The sequence below is a fragment of the Manis javanica genome, chromosome 13 (genome assembly GCF_040802235.1).
Source record: "Manis javanica isolate MJ-LG chromosome 13, MJ_LKY, whole genome shotgun sequence".
Classification (NCBI taxonomy): domain Eukaryota; kingdom Metazoa; phylum Chordata; class Mammalia; order Pholidota; family Manidae; genus Manis; species Manis javanica.
Genome location: NC_133168.1, coordinates 18,126,598 through 18,139,402, shown reverse-complemented (window position 1 = coordinate 18,139,402; position 12,805 = coordinate 18,126,598). Strand labels below are relative to the sequence as shown.

Sequence of the window (12,805 nt, the reverse complement as noted above, 5' to 3'; positions counted from 1 at the left end):
CTAGAAAGATATTTGAGTCTAGTTTGTTCATATCTTTAGGGATAGGGAGATTCCAGTTGATGAGTGAGATGTACATGCATGACAAGAAGTTTCTTAAGATAAATCGAAATGATACAGGCGGCTATTTAGGAGACGAAAGTGGGAAAATGAGTAACTTGTACTTCTGTGAGCTTTTTCTGGATTTTCAAGATTTCTGCAACAAATATGTGTTGACTCTGTAATCTGAGAAAAGAATAATAAATTATCAGTATCTATTTCTCCGTATCCTGATTTATAGATTATTCTGTCTCTTGGGTGTGCTAGTCACTAAAAAGAAATAGGCAAAACAAATACACAGATAAGCTAGGCCACTGATTCATATGTATGTATTTCATACAGCTACAGAAAAATGGCCTACATACTGACTGAGGACTCACTACCTTAGTGTCAGAGCACCCAAAGTGCTTTAGGTCGGTACCATGGTCTACGAAGAGCATCGATCTTTAAAATTGTCAGTCAGTCCTTGAGACTTTGTTCAGGCCAAGCTGATATTGATTAGGGTCAAGATTTAATCCTGATTTGACTCTTGACTTATGTAATTTTGAGTGTGCAGGTAATTTTCTCTCCTTTATTTTCCTACTCTCAAAGTGACCAATATTATTTGCAAACATATACTGCTTATAAAGAACTTTGAGGTCTCTGGATTAAAGATTCTGTATTAAAAGATGATTATGATTATTACATGTTTTAATGTTACTAATTAAGCAAGTAACCAACATTCAGACCAAAAAACAGAAAAAAAATCCCAAACACATTTCATTACTTCTTTTGAACAAAATAGGTCTTAGTACTTAATGAAAAGTCTAATTTGAAATGTAGACGTTTTTTTTTCCCTATTCATCACAAGCATTTAATAGAAAAACAAAGGAACAGTTTATCATTTCAAAACAGCTCAAGTACTCCAAAGTACAGAGGGATGAAAGATACCATGATTTCATATCTTGAATATATCATCTTTGTCTTGCTAATTTCCCCACTTGGGCAGAGAGTGTTTGAAAAATGAATGCTCTTTGTTCTTTTAGGAAATGAAAAGATCTTGAGCAAAGACAGGGAAAGTTTAAAGTGCCATTTTAAAGAGAAAGGGGATTCTGTAAGCCTTAAGATCCACATTTTCTTGACTGACATACAAATGTATTGCTTCCCTACTCCCCGTGTCTTAGCCTGAACCTGGCCAAGGCTGGCTTCCTCCTGCTGAGATGGTACAGCACATCTGCATCAATGGGCACAATTTACTTCTGAAGCCCAACATATAAACCGGCATATTTTAGTTTCATACTGATTTTAAGATTTCTTCATTGCTAGTAAGGACTTGCAAATCATTAGGATATAAATGTTATCAGTGATGGTAAATTTTGGAACTGAAAGAACTTGTAAATACCTTAACCAGATGCATGTGGCATCCATTTACTGAAATGGTAGCAATAAAATATTCCTTTTTTAAATTAATGGGTAAAGTAAACTAAAAGGAAAAGTCTGTATCTCAGTGATATACTATTTAAAAAATTTTTGTATGGTCATTTAAAAACGTGTTTCTCAGTTTTTAGATCCTGGTTTGGAAACCAGCTATAAAAGACATTTTTTTGGGATAATTGGAAGAAAAATCTGAAAATTGACAGCATGTTCAGTGATGTTAAGGATTTAATATTAACTTTGCTCATGAAGACAATCTTAATTTAGCTGTAATGGAAAACATTCTTACTATTTCACAATGTGTGCTTATGTACTTATAAGTAGGATGTCACTATGTCTCAAATTTGCCTTATAAACTTTGACATAAAAAGTAAAGTGAGTTAAAAAATTACAATTTATTTCATTTTATCATGTTCTCTGTTCACATTTTTATTCATGATTTTTCTTCTCAGAACATCTTACCTATCACATTCTGATTTATTCACACATTTCTTATTTTTACTGTAAAAGTAAGGTGAAATTACAAAAAGCTAAAAAATTCTGAATTCCACTTCCCCATGCCAAATATCATTAGGAGTTGTATTTTCTTTCAGTTCTTTTCTGAATTGTATCTTTTCTTAACTTTGATCAGAGCATAGGAACCTTCTGTGTGGTTTCCCTAGCATTGTGTCTTGAGTCTACCTTCAGTGCTGCTCAAGGGCAAGCTATTGTTAACTTCCCTACACCCGTTGCCTGTCCCTGCTGTCTGTCTCACAGCCAGTCAGGCCCAGGTGACCATTTGCTGAACGCATGTGGGTGGTTTCACGGCCAGTGAAGCACTGCTGCCCAGACCGAGAGGTGAAGCACAGCATGTTGAAGCCTGGGATCACCCTGCACAGCATAGGCGCAGCCTGCAGGTCTCCTTCCACCAAATGAGAAAAAAAGTCCATTATATCCTTGCATGGTCCCAAAGGATTACTTCACAGATGGCTTGCCAGTTATAAGGGGAACACAGAACTTTATAATGATGAAATCTGGAGGTCACCCCTCAAACCCAGTGACCAATTTCAGTGTTACCAGTGGTGAGACACTAGACATACATTATGTACCTCCTATATGATGCAATATGAAGTACAGATCTTTATCTCTGAACTATTCCTGCAAAATGTTTAGTCTGCTATTAAATCAAGCCTTCTATGTCTACATTCCAGTTTACAGGAAACACAGAGGACTTAGGTTAATGGAAGGAATTAACAACAGTAAGTGGTATTGTGAGGAAGCAATCACACAAATCCAGAAGTTGGGACATTCCTCAAGGCAACTGGCTCAGACTTCTCAACAAGTCAAAGCCACGTAGAAAGAAGGGAGGAAGGCTGGTTCAGATGGGAGGAGTCTTGAGATCTATAACAACAAAATGCAATGTGTATTCCTTGTTTTGATCCTGGTTTGAACAACCAGATATAAAAAAAATTGGGGTGGAGGGACTGGGTATTAGGTGATAACAGAAATTATTGATATTTTGTTAGGTTTGCTACATAGGAGAATGATTTTACTTATTGCAGAAGAATGTCCATTGTGCTATTCCTTCTATTTTGCAATATATTTTAAATATTTCATCATTAAAAAGGTCTGGAAATGGAGTGGAGGCAGGGGAGGGGGCTGCTTTCACTAGGAACAGGATGGGATGTTTCTCTTGCTTTGCATTGTAATAAATGAGTTGTTGGTCAAGACATGAGGTAAGATAGTCAAATAATATAAATACAAAGTTGCACAAGATTAAACAGACTATGTTTTCAAAGTTTGTTATAAAATTTAATTTCATGTGCTTCTCTCTGAGATGGGGATAACACAGGAAAACATTCTTAAAATGTGAATATATAGTACAAAAATTCTGGTACACAGGAGGACAGAGAAGATAACCCTAGCCCATACTTACTGAGCACCTACCATATGCCAGGCACTGTGCCAAGTCCAGCTGGATGGCACAAGTCCAGTGTGGTCCCAGCCACAGTGGAATGTATTCGCTGGAGGGGAAGACAAACAAAAACACGCCAACTGACAAAAACATAACAGGAGCAATTTGTCTTGTGGTGGAACACACAAGGGCTGCGCATGAGAACAGCAGGAGTGATGGTCAGGCAAAGGGTCTCCCTGGGGGCACCCTCAGGCTGGGCCCTTTAAGAGGAGGAGGAGTCAGGCAGAGGATGGTAAAAAGAAGAGCATTCTGGGGCAGAAGGAACTGTGTGGAGAGGTCCTCATTGGGGAAAAGGAACTGAAGAAACCCAGTGGGACAGTGGTATAGTGAGAAAGGAGAACTGTGGCAGAAGGTGAGGTTTTACGAGAAATAGCTTATAAGCCATGACAAGGAATTTAGATTTTGTTGCCTAAGGGCAATGGGAAGCCATATTCACTAATATTCATTGATTTGAAAATATCCCATTTTTAGAAGATTCGGGGAAATTGCTTACACACTGAAAGCTTCGGGACCACACCACAGGTCCTACCTCCAGCCACGCTCAGCCACTCAGTATCCCCCTTTCTGTTCCTCCAGCTGGGTGTGTCCCAGGTGCCAGTATAGCAAGCTGATACTCATTTGGTGTATTAGGAATCTTGCCAGATAACAAATTATCCCCAAATGTGGTGACTTAAATCAATAACGGACATCTGTTATCTGACAGTTTTGTGGGGTAAGGAATTCAGAAGAAGCTTAGCCACATGGACTGGTTTGGGGGTCTCTCACGCAGTCACAGTCAAGATGTTTGCTAGGGTTGTGGTCACCGGAAGGCTTGTTGGGGACTGGAGGGCTCACCCACATGGCTGTTGGCAAGAGGTCTTACCTCCTTGCCATGCGGTTCTCCTCTTAGACTGACTTGAGTGTCCTCATGATGTGACAACTGACTTCCCTCTAGTGATCCAAGCAAGAGAGTAAGGAGGAAGCCACAGTGCTACTGATAACCTAGTCCTGGAGGTCGCACATGCTGTCACTTCTGCCATCTTCTATTAGTATCACTAAGAGATGAGCCACTAAGCCCAGCCCACACTCAGGTGGGGAACTGAGTTCCACATCTTGAAAGGAGGAGTTTCCAGAAACATGTGGACATATTTTAAAACCACCACATTCAGTGGCTCACTCAACTGTCTTCGTCAGCGTGAAGCCTTCCTTGATGCGCCTGAGTGGGGCTGGTCACTCTCATCTCTCAGCTTCACAGCATTTCATTTCTACCTCTCACAGCTCTTGCCTTGTTTATTATGATCAATTTACTTACATGTCTATCCTTCTCACTAGACTGGAAGCTCTTTCTGACCAAGGGAACATGTCTTATTAATCATTTGCATCCTCAATCTGCTCATTAATGAAATTCTCTGAACACCAGAGGATACAACCAGCCACTACTCCAGAGAAAGGATTTTTAAAAGACCCCTCACACTTAGGGCCTTTCTTGCCTTTCTTTTTTCTTGATCTACTCATTGTATTATAAAAGACATGTCTTCTCAACTAGATGATAAACTCCAAACATGTGACTATCTTAGTTATCTCTCTTTCTAAATTCTTAATAGCATCAAAGGCATTGCTTTGGATTATACTAATAATTATATTTTTAAAATAATTAAGTAAAAAGGTCCTGCAGAGTTGAAAAATCTTTCTGGCTTCTTTGGCAATTGGAATATCTACTGGCAACCTCAGTTCTATGTGAACTATAGTAAAGAAAAATGACCACAGTTCATAATGCATCAAACATTCAGCACCGTGAAAGGCCCTGAAGCACAGGGGATCTTCTATTCTGCTTCGTTTGCTGCCTTTCTGTTAGGGAGAATCAAGACCTAATCCTGTGAGGCTTTCTTCCCAGTCAGTGGAAACTTGAGAAGATCCTGTTTGTATTTTTTCTCTAAATAAGGAAGGCCATATTCCTTCCCATAGTTACAAAGTGTCATCCTGTCCTTGGTCTTAATTTATAGAATGGTAGCAATTCAAGTAGTTTTATCCGGATTGAGTTGGAGTCCTGGGTGGCCTTGGTTCTCACGAACAGAACTCTTGTGATGTCTGAGCAGTGTTCTGGGGCAGATTTCTTTGGGTTTGAGAGAAGAGCTTTGACTCGCCCAGGGCCTGGGATAGGCCCAGGGTTGGGGCAGGGTGAGAAGAGGCGAGCAGTCTGGAATGTGGGTTACACTCCTGCCTCCTTCTCTTTGACAAGGATGTTCTTTCTCGAGGTTCCTCATTAAAGAATCAAGATTACAGCACATTAAAATTAAACAAAAATAATGGAAGGGCTACCAGCAAAATAGCCAGCGCAGTACAGAAAAGGGCCACATTTATCTCAAAAGGAAAAAGTAAATGCTTATCAACTCCTTTCCTTTCTGTCTGACCTGAGAAGACAGAACTGCCTTGATGGGACAAAAATGCCTGCTTTTACTGGACTCTCCTGGTTCTGAGAAGGGGATGCATTCATGCTCAGTCAGATAAGACGGTAAGTCCTGTACATGGCATCTGGCACACAGTAGGCTCTCAGCCCGTGGCGGTTTGCTCTCACGGTTACAGCACTCATGCTGGCTGGGCTGGCTGCTGTGGCGACAACTAAACTAAGAAAATCCTGGACGACTTCTCCAGCAGGAGAGCAAAGAGGCTCTGAAAGAAGAGTCAGAGAATGTGGATTCCCTAGGTGGTGTTCGTTAGGCCTAGGCATATTCACACTCTGCGCACCTCAATTACATAGTACAGCAAACTTGAAAGAAAGAATAGGCTTTTAAGATGCTTGGAAGAGGTGCAAACCTCTTCTCCCCAGGGGAGTGTGGCAGGGGCCCTCTTGAGGGAGGACACCTACACCCTTCTAAGAGGGGACAGAAGACAGAAGGGTGTTTCACATAGGAGCAGATGGCACAAATTACTGTTTTCTTTGTTAAACGGATTTCTGAAACATGTTAGTACCTCCCTCGTCGGAGTGTTGCCTGAAAGGGTGGAGGGCAGAGAATAAAACTGCAAGTTGCCGGTTTCCCAGTACTTGAGTTTTGACAAATCTGGAATTTATGCTACTGTTATATTTAATGTCACATTTAATGTTAAATCTAGGAAATCTAAAACCTTGATGACAACAAATGAAATGATAAATGAATTTAAAAGTAAATGCAGAAAAATCAAGAGTTTAAAAAGAAAATCATTTCAGTTCATACACTCCCTCGTGGTTCTCTTTTCTAAGTCAACTGAAAATGTTTAATCACATGCCTTTAATTAAAGCTCTGCACCCACAGAGAAGCACAAAGTGGACTTTGTGACACTTAGACAAGTGTCCAGTGGTTTGGTTGCTAGAAAACTGGATAACATACATTTCTGACAGAGACTCCCATTTTGTTTCAAGTTCTTAAAAAACTGAACCTTGCTGAGAGGGTAAACAGCCTTAAATATCACTTCCTTTTGTGTGTCTCTTCACAGTGGTTATTGCTGGTGTGGATTAACTTAACCTGAGCATAGTAAACGTAATTGTCTGTGTGAGACCAGCACCCGAGGTTTGTTTGCTAATAAATGCTAAGTTCACCAATTACCCCGAAGCCAACCAGGAAAATGTATCTGACAAGCATCATGTGGTTTACCAGATGCGGCGCTATGAAAGGAGGAGAGGCCCTGGGTCAGGGAAGAAGGCACACCAGGCTGCCAGCCCTCAGTTCTGGCCCAGCTCTGCTGGAAGCACTCTTCGTAAGCCTGGACAGGCCATTCACCCTCACGGTCTCAATCTCCTTCTCTGTACCTTCCGTGGGTTGACTAGATGGCTCATGATATGTAGCTATTATTTAACAAGTCTTGTACATCTGTTCATGACAGGGTAGCATGATGTCCAATGTGACATAGAGCACAGAGTCCAGAACAAGACTGTTTTAGTGCAAAGTGACTCTTAGGTGGGCAAGCTGACTGCCCCAATCCTCATCTATAAAATGCGGATGTGTTATGGCCGTTTTAGGGCTGTTTAGGTCTAAATGTAATAATACACCTCAAGCCCTTAGAATAGAGTCTGGTGTAAATGTTAGCTGACATTTGATTTTAATGATCTTTCCCTTTTCAGAGGGATTTCCTTAGCTCAGTGATGTTGCCCGGGCACCACCCACAACTGTCCGCAGATCCGTATTTCCCCTGGGAATATTTTGTGACTTTTCTTATCTTGTGGAAATGTTTGATGGGTGTTCTGCATGGCTGTTAGAGCTCTAACTTCCAAGCTGTGAAAAAAAGTGAAACTTGTTAGGGAAAAAAGCCTTAAGCTTTAAATACCTCTAATGCTCTTTCATTTTAATCTCACATGCAGTGGCGGCTGGTTAATGCCTGTGTGGCATTAAATATCAAGACCTGAAGATTAGGTATCAGGACCTGATGAGTGATATGGAAATGCTGCTGCTGATTCCCATGATGCTACCAGTCATTAGGCCTTGCCTAGACCCCAACTCAAAGGCATTTTCATGCACTCATTCATTCCTTCACTCACAGGCTTTTCTTGTGCACTTACTGTGTGTCAGTCACTGTACAAGAGAAATAACTAAAATGTGGTTCCTCCTCTTGAAGAGCTCAAAGCCTATGGGAAAGCAGATAAGCACATTTATAAATCACCAAGTGGTAAGTTCTGTTGCAAGGACCTGAACAAGATACTGTGGGAACCCAGAGCACGAACTGTGCCTGGAGGAGCCAGGAAGTGACAACTGAACTAGGCCTTGAATGGCAAATAGAAAGGTGTGCAATTGTGTATTTGTTTATCTGTGTGGGCTTTGCAGGGAGAGGCAAGAGCAAAGGCTTTATGAAGGGTGCTGGCCTGTCTGGATGCACAATCTATGTCCCTAGGGAGAGATAAGCAAGTTTTCAGTGGGGGAAAAGAGATGGGGAACAACCTCATTTGACATCCCACCTTCCTCCAAAGATGAACGGATTTCTATCAGATATCCTGACAAAGGGAATATCTCCGTAGGGTGTTTAAACATTATATGTTGAACTTAAAAGTAGATGCATAATGATTTTGAGTCCCCCAAAAGGACCTGGTATAGCTACAAAACAGCTAAATTCAGACCTTAAATGTATGTAGTATGGGATTCCATTCACAGTTCCCAAAGTCTTTTGTGAGGCAGTCTTAGGAGTAAGGTACAGAGAACAGCTGTTAGAATACAGAAGATAAACTAACCCAAGAATTTTAGAAGCTCACATAATCAGTATAATGCACACACATATATTTACCACCTAGGACAAGTGTTAATGTTTTTCCACTTCCCCATATTTGATTTACATGTACATATGTATGTATAGGTGTGTATATATGTATTTTTTGGAACTATTTTAAAGATAACTACCAACATCATAATATTTTATACTGAAATGCCTCTGCACACATACCCCCAAATCAAGAACATTTTCCTATGTAAACAAACACCGGTATCACACCTAACAGAATAAACAATAATTCCCTAATTTCTAGTACTGAATACGTATTTATTTTTTCCTGGTTGTCCCAAATTATCTTTCCTAGCTCTTTTTTTTTGTAATAAGGCAAATATATTTTTTTAATGGATGGCATAAGAATCTTGGACTTCTTGGACATGGACATATCTAATTTCTGCTTTAAATGTATTTTGCACCTTATCTGGTTTCTTCAAAGTCTGAAACATCACTTAGGCTTGTATAGGTACACATGAATGTGCAAGTGAAATGGGATTCATCTGCTAAGGAAAGCTAAGGAAAAGAGGAGCAGGGATTTAGAGACCAGTGGCATTCTAAGAACCTCGTCCCTTCAGGCCAAGTGTCTCAGAAAGGTTGGTCTGCTTTTTTTTGAACAGAGAGGAGAAATGGATGATAAAATGAAAATGCTAACAGAGATACTCAACTTGTTGACTGTCCCACAGTGAACTTGGGCATTTTAATCAAATGCCAGGGGGGGGAAAAAAAGAACCAAGAACATTCTGTTTTTCAAAAATCATCTTTCCACACCTTTTCTCACCATCTCTCACCAAGCTGGATTCAATAAGTTTTGCAACAAGTCCTGCCAGACCCCACATCCCAGACGCAGGCCATCCTCTCTTAGCGGGTGTGGCCTCAAGGTGCTCTGACTCTCGAGAAAATGAGAAATATCCATTGGTACCCAGAGTACTGAAGCAATGGTTGGAAGGAGAAGACTTAATTATAGTATAAGAAAAGAACTAGGGACCAACAGATATACATTTACAGTTTTTGAAATGATCTCTCATTTACAGAAAGGTTACAAGTACAGCACAAAGAATTTTGTTCCAGCACGTGAGAGTAATTTGCTAAAATAGCATCCCATAATTCCATGATACTTTATTCTCCTACATAACCACAACACAGCTATCAAAATTAGGAGATTAACCCTGATGCATTACTAGCATCTAACATTCAGATCCTATTCAAATGTTACCAAGTTCCCTTATAGAAAAACAAGTCTCTAGTTGACTTTTATGGTCTTAAAATTATTGAAGAATCTGGGCCAGTTGTTTTGTAGAACGTATGTTAGTTTGGTTTTGTCAGTTGTTTCCTTGTGATGTGATTCAGATTGTGCATCTTTAGCAGGAATGTCACAGAGGTGATGCTGTGTTCTTGCATCCTATTAAGTGGTGAGCTATTTGGATCAGTCTCATTATCGATAGCATTCCCTCTGATCATTTGATTAAGCTGTTATCTGCCAAGGTGCTTTGACATAAAGCTACTCTTTTCCCTGCTGTAAAAACTAATTCGGATTTTGTAGGGAAGTGTTTTGAAATGATGCAAATATCCCATTCCTAACCAAACTTTTAGTTAATTTATTCCTATCCTCATGTTTCTATTTTGTTCAGTGGTTTATAATCTGTTACTATCATTATTCTGATGCTCAGATTGTCCCAGACCTGTTCAACAGCAGCCCCTTCAAGCTGACTCCTGTGTGCTTTTGACAGGGTCCCACCATTCTTTGAACACTTCCTTGATTTCTGATGCAAAATATATTCCAGAATTATCTTGTACTTTCCCAGCTCCAGCTCTGAATCAGTCATTTCTCCAAGGAGACCTGCTTCCTTTCAGTGGAGAGTGGTACTTAAGAGCTAGGTGTGCTCCTTGTTACTGTGATATTGCTGATCCCAGGGTCTCTCACTGGACAGAACTAACCAGTATATATGTGTATTACTTTCCTACTGTTGCTGTAACAGGTTACCACAAACATAGTGGCTTTAAAACAACATGAACCCATCATCTTTCAGTTCTAGAGATCAGAAGTCCTAAAATGTCCGCAGGGCTACATTCCTTCTGGAGGCTGTAGGAGTACCATTCCCTTACCTTTTCTAGCTTCTAGAAGCTGCCTGCATTTGTTAGTTTGTGGTCCATTCCATTTTCAGAACCATCAGCATAGCATCCTCAAATGTCTCTCTCTTTCTGACCTCTGCCTCTGCTGTCCTCTCTCTGTCTCTGACTCTGATCCTTTTGCCTTCCAATACTTATAATCACAAGAGCCCCTGTGGTTACACCGGGCCCACCCACCCAGGTAATCCAGGACAACCTTTCCATCTCAAGATACTTAACCCGATCACACCTGCAAAGTTCCCTTAGTCATGGACGGTAACAAATTCACAGTTTTGAGGCATTAGGATGTGGACAGTTTTTTTTTTGGGGGGGGGTCCATTATTCTACCTTCCACAGTGTGTGTAGGTATACACACATTTATTTCATTATCTATGTAAATATATTGGAAACCGTGTATTCACCTGGACACCTCCAATTCCAATCCACCAACTAGAGGGCTCATTCCAGGCTCGTCTGTTCCCGTATTTGTGATTCCCTTCACCAACAGTAAGAATCCTGGCTCCCACTGTCCTTACTAAGTTACTAATTCCTTTTCTTGCCTTTATATAACCAATTTCCTATTCCACGTTCCTCCTCTTACCCATGGAGGAATGTCCTCCCCCTCTGCCTGGACTCTGATACTTTACGCCTGGCTGCCCGCCCACAGGGCTGCCCTGCTCACCCGCCTCAGACTCCGCCACCGAAGCAGGCCGCCCCCTGCGGGAACACTGTCCTCGGCGGCTCAGGCTCTGACACCCCACCCTGAGCGGCCTCCTCCTGGACACCCTCCTTATCCAACAGGGGCCAGCTCTGAGCACCCCTTAGTGCTTTGTCCCACTTAATGGATTTAGGAGCAAATTGTTGAGAGAGGGAAGAGAAGGGAAAGAAAAGCCCAAATGACCTAGTCTTAGGAGGGAGGGGGCACTGAAACCTCGACCCAAACAAGGGTGGCCAGTGTGGCACGCTGCAGGGGAGGAGGGGTAAGGGGGAGAACACGGCTGAGGGCTTGGACTGGCAGGAAATGCTCCTGGCCGCAACTGGCCCCTGTTCTGGGGCCTGTTTGCGTATTTGAGGAGGCGACTGATATTTTTCTGGGCTGAGAATGCTGCCACCAGCCTGGAGCCTCATCAAACCACTTTTTATTAAAAAACCACTCTTTGGCTCCTGATGTTTTTTATGTTGATTAAGAACACTGACTTGGCTAAATGAACAAGAGAGCTGATTGTTGCTCTGTCTCTTGAAGCAGAAGAGGCTTTTGATCAAGTTGAGTGGGAGTTTATGTTTGAGGTACTTTGAAAAATGAAATTTGGAGATAAGCTTATGAACTGAATTTGAACTTCATTCCAACCTCATTGAACAGAAATGTTTTAGATCCTTTTAATCTGGAAAAAGCCCATCGAAATTGCCCTTTTAATACCTCATTTTTCTTTAAGATAAAGCTCCTCAAATTGCTAGTTGTATATCTACCTACTGAGAAGGGCACTTCAAAAATAGACTAAAGTTTAAAGGTGTTTGGATTCCTTTCTTTTGAGGGGATGGCAGCTTGCTGTGGGTGTTTTCTCTCTTTAGCCTGGCACCCAGAGCAGGGACGCCCTCTGGCAGTGACTAGGGTGGACCAGTTTCTTGGTGGTAATCTGGGGTTGTGCTTGGCTTCACAGTGCAGGGGAGCAGTGGCTTGTGGGTTCTAATCTCCGCTGGCTTCTGGGTAACTTTAGGCAAGTCATTTGATTTCCACATGTTTGGTCTGCCCTATCCACCATATGGAGCTAATGATACCCCCCACTTATCTCATAGGGATGTTACATCAAGGCTAGTTAATGCACAGGGCAGGCAAACACTGCATATGTGCGATGAGCTAAGAAAACTGAGATCATAAGCCCAGCGACTCTTCAAATCAGAGGTGATCTTTCCTTTCAGGAATGAAGTACATTTATGGTACTAGTATTTTTTGGCCATTTCTCTGCTTGTCTTATTAATTCAACTCATGCTATTATTAATTATATACATAATAATATGCTTGGTTTGATATAGATGAAGTCATCCGTTTCACTATTTTTTTGTGCACTTCCCATGTGCCTGGACTCTCTGTAT

General features: G+C 41.2%; 1 long non-coding RNA gene across 2 annotated transcripts in view; it reads right to left on the bottom strand.

Annotated features, from left to right (window-relative positions):
* Nucleotides 1–750: 750 nt before the first annotated feature.
* The window catches only part of LOC108404205 (uncharacterized), a 19,185-nt gene continuing 7,130 nt past the window's right edge, over nt 751–12,805 (bottom strand). Inside the window, exons 3-4 of one of the 2 annotated variants that reach the window (XR_001854886.3) lie at nt 3,376–3,452; nt 751–2,829 (exon numbers count right to left, since the gene is read on the bottom strand). This is a non-coding gene — a long non-coding RNA (uncharacterized lncRNA). The remainder of the gene's footprint in view (nt 2,830–3,375; nt 3,453–12,805) is intronic. The other variant, XR_001854887.3, reaches the window with a different exon arrangement.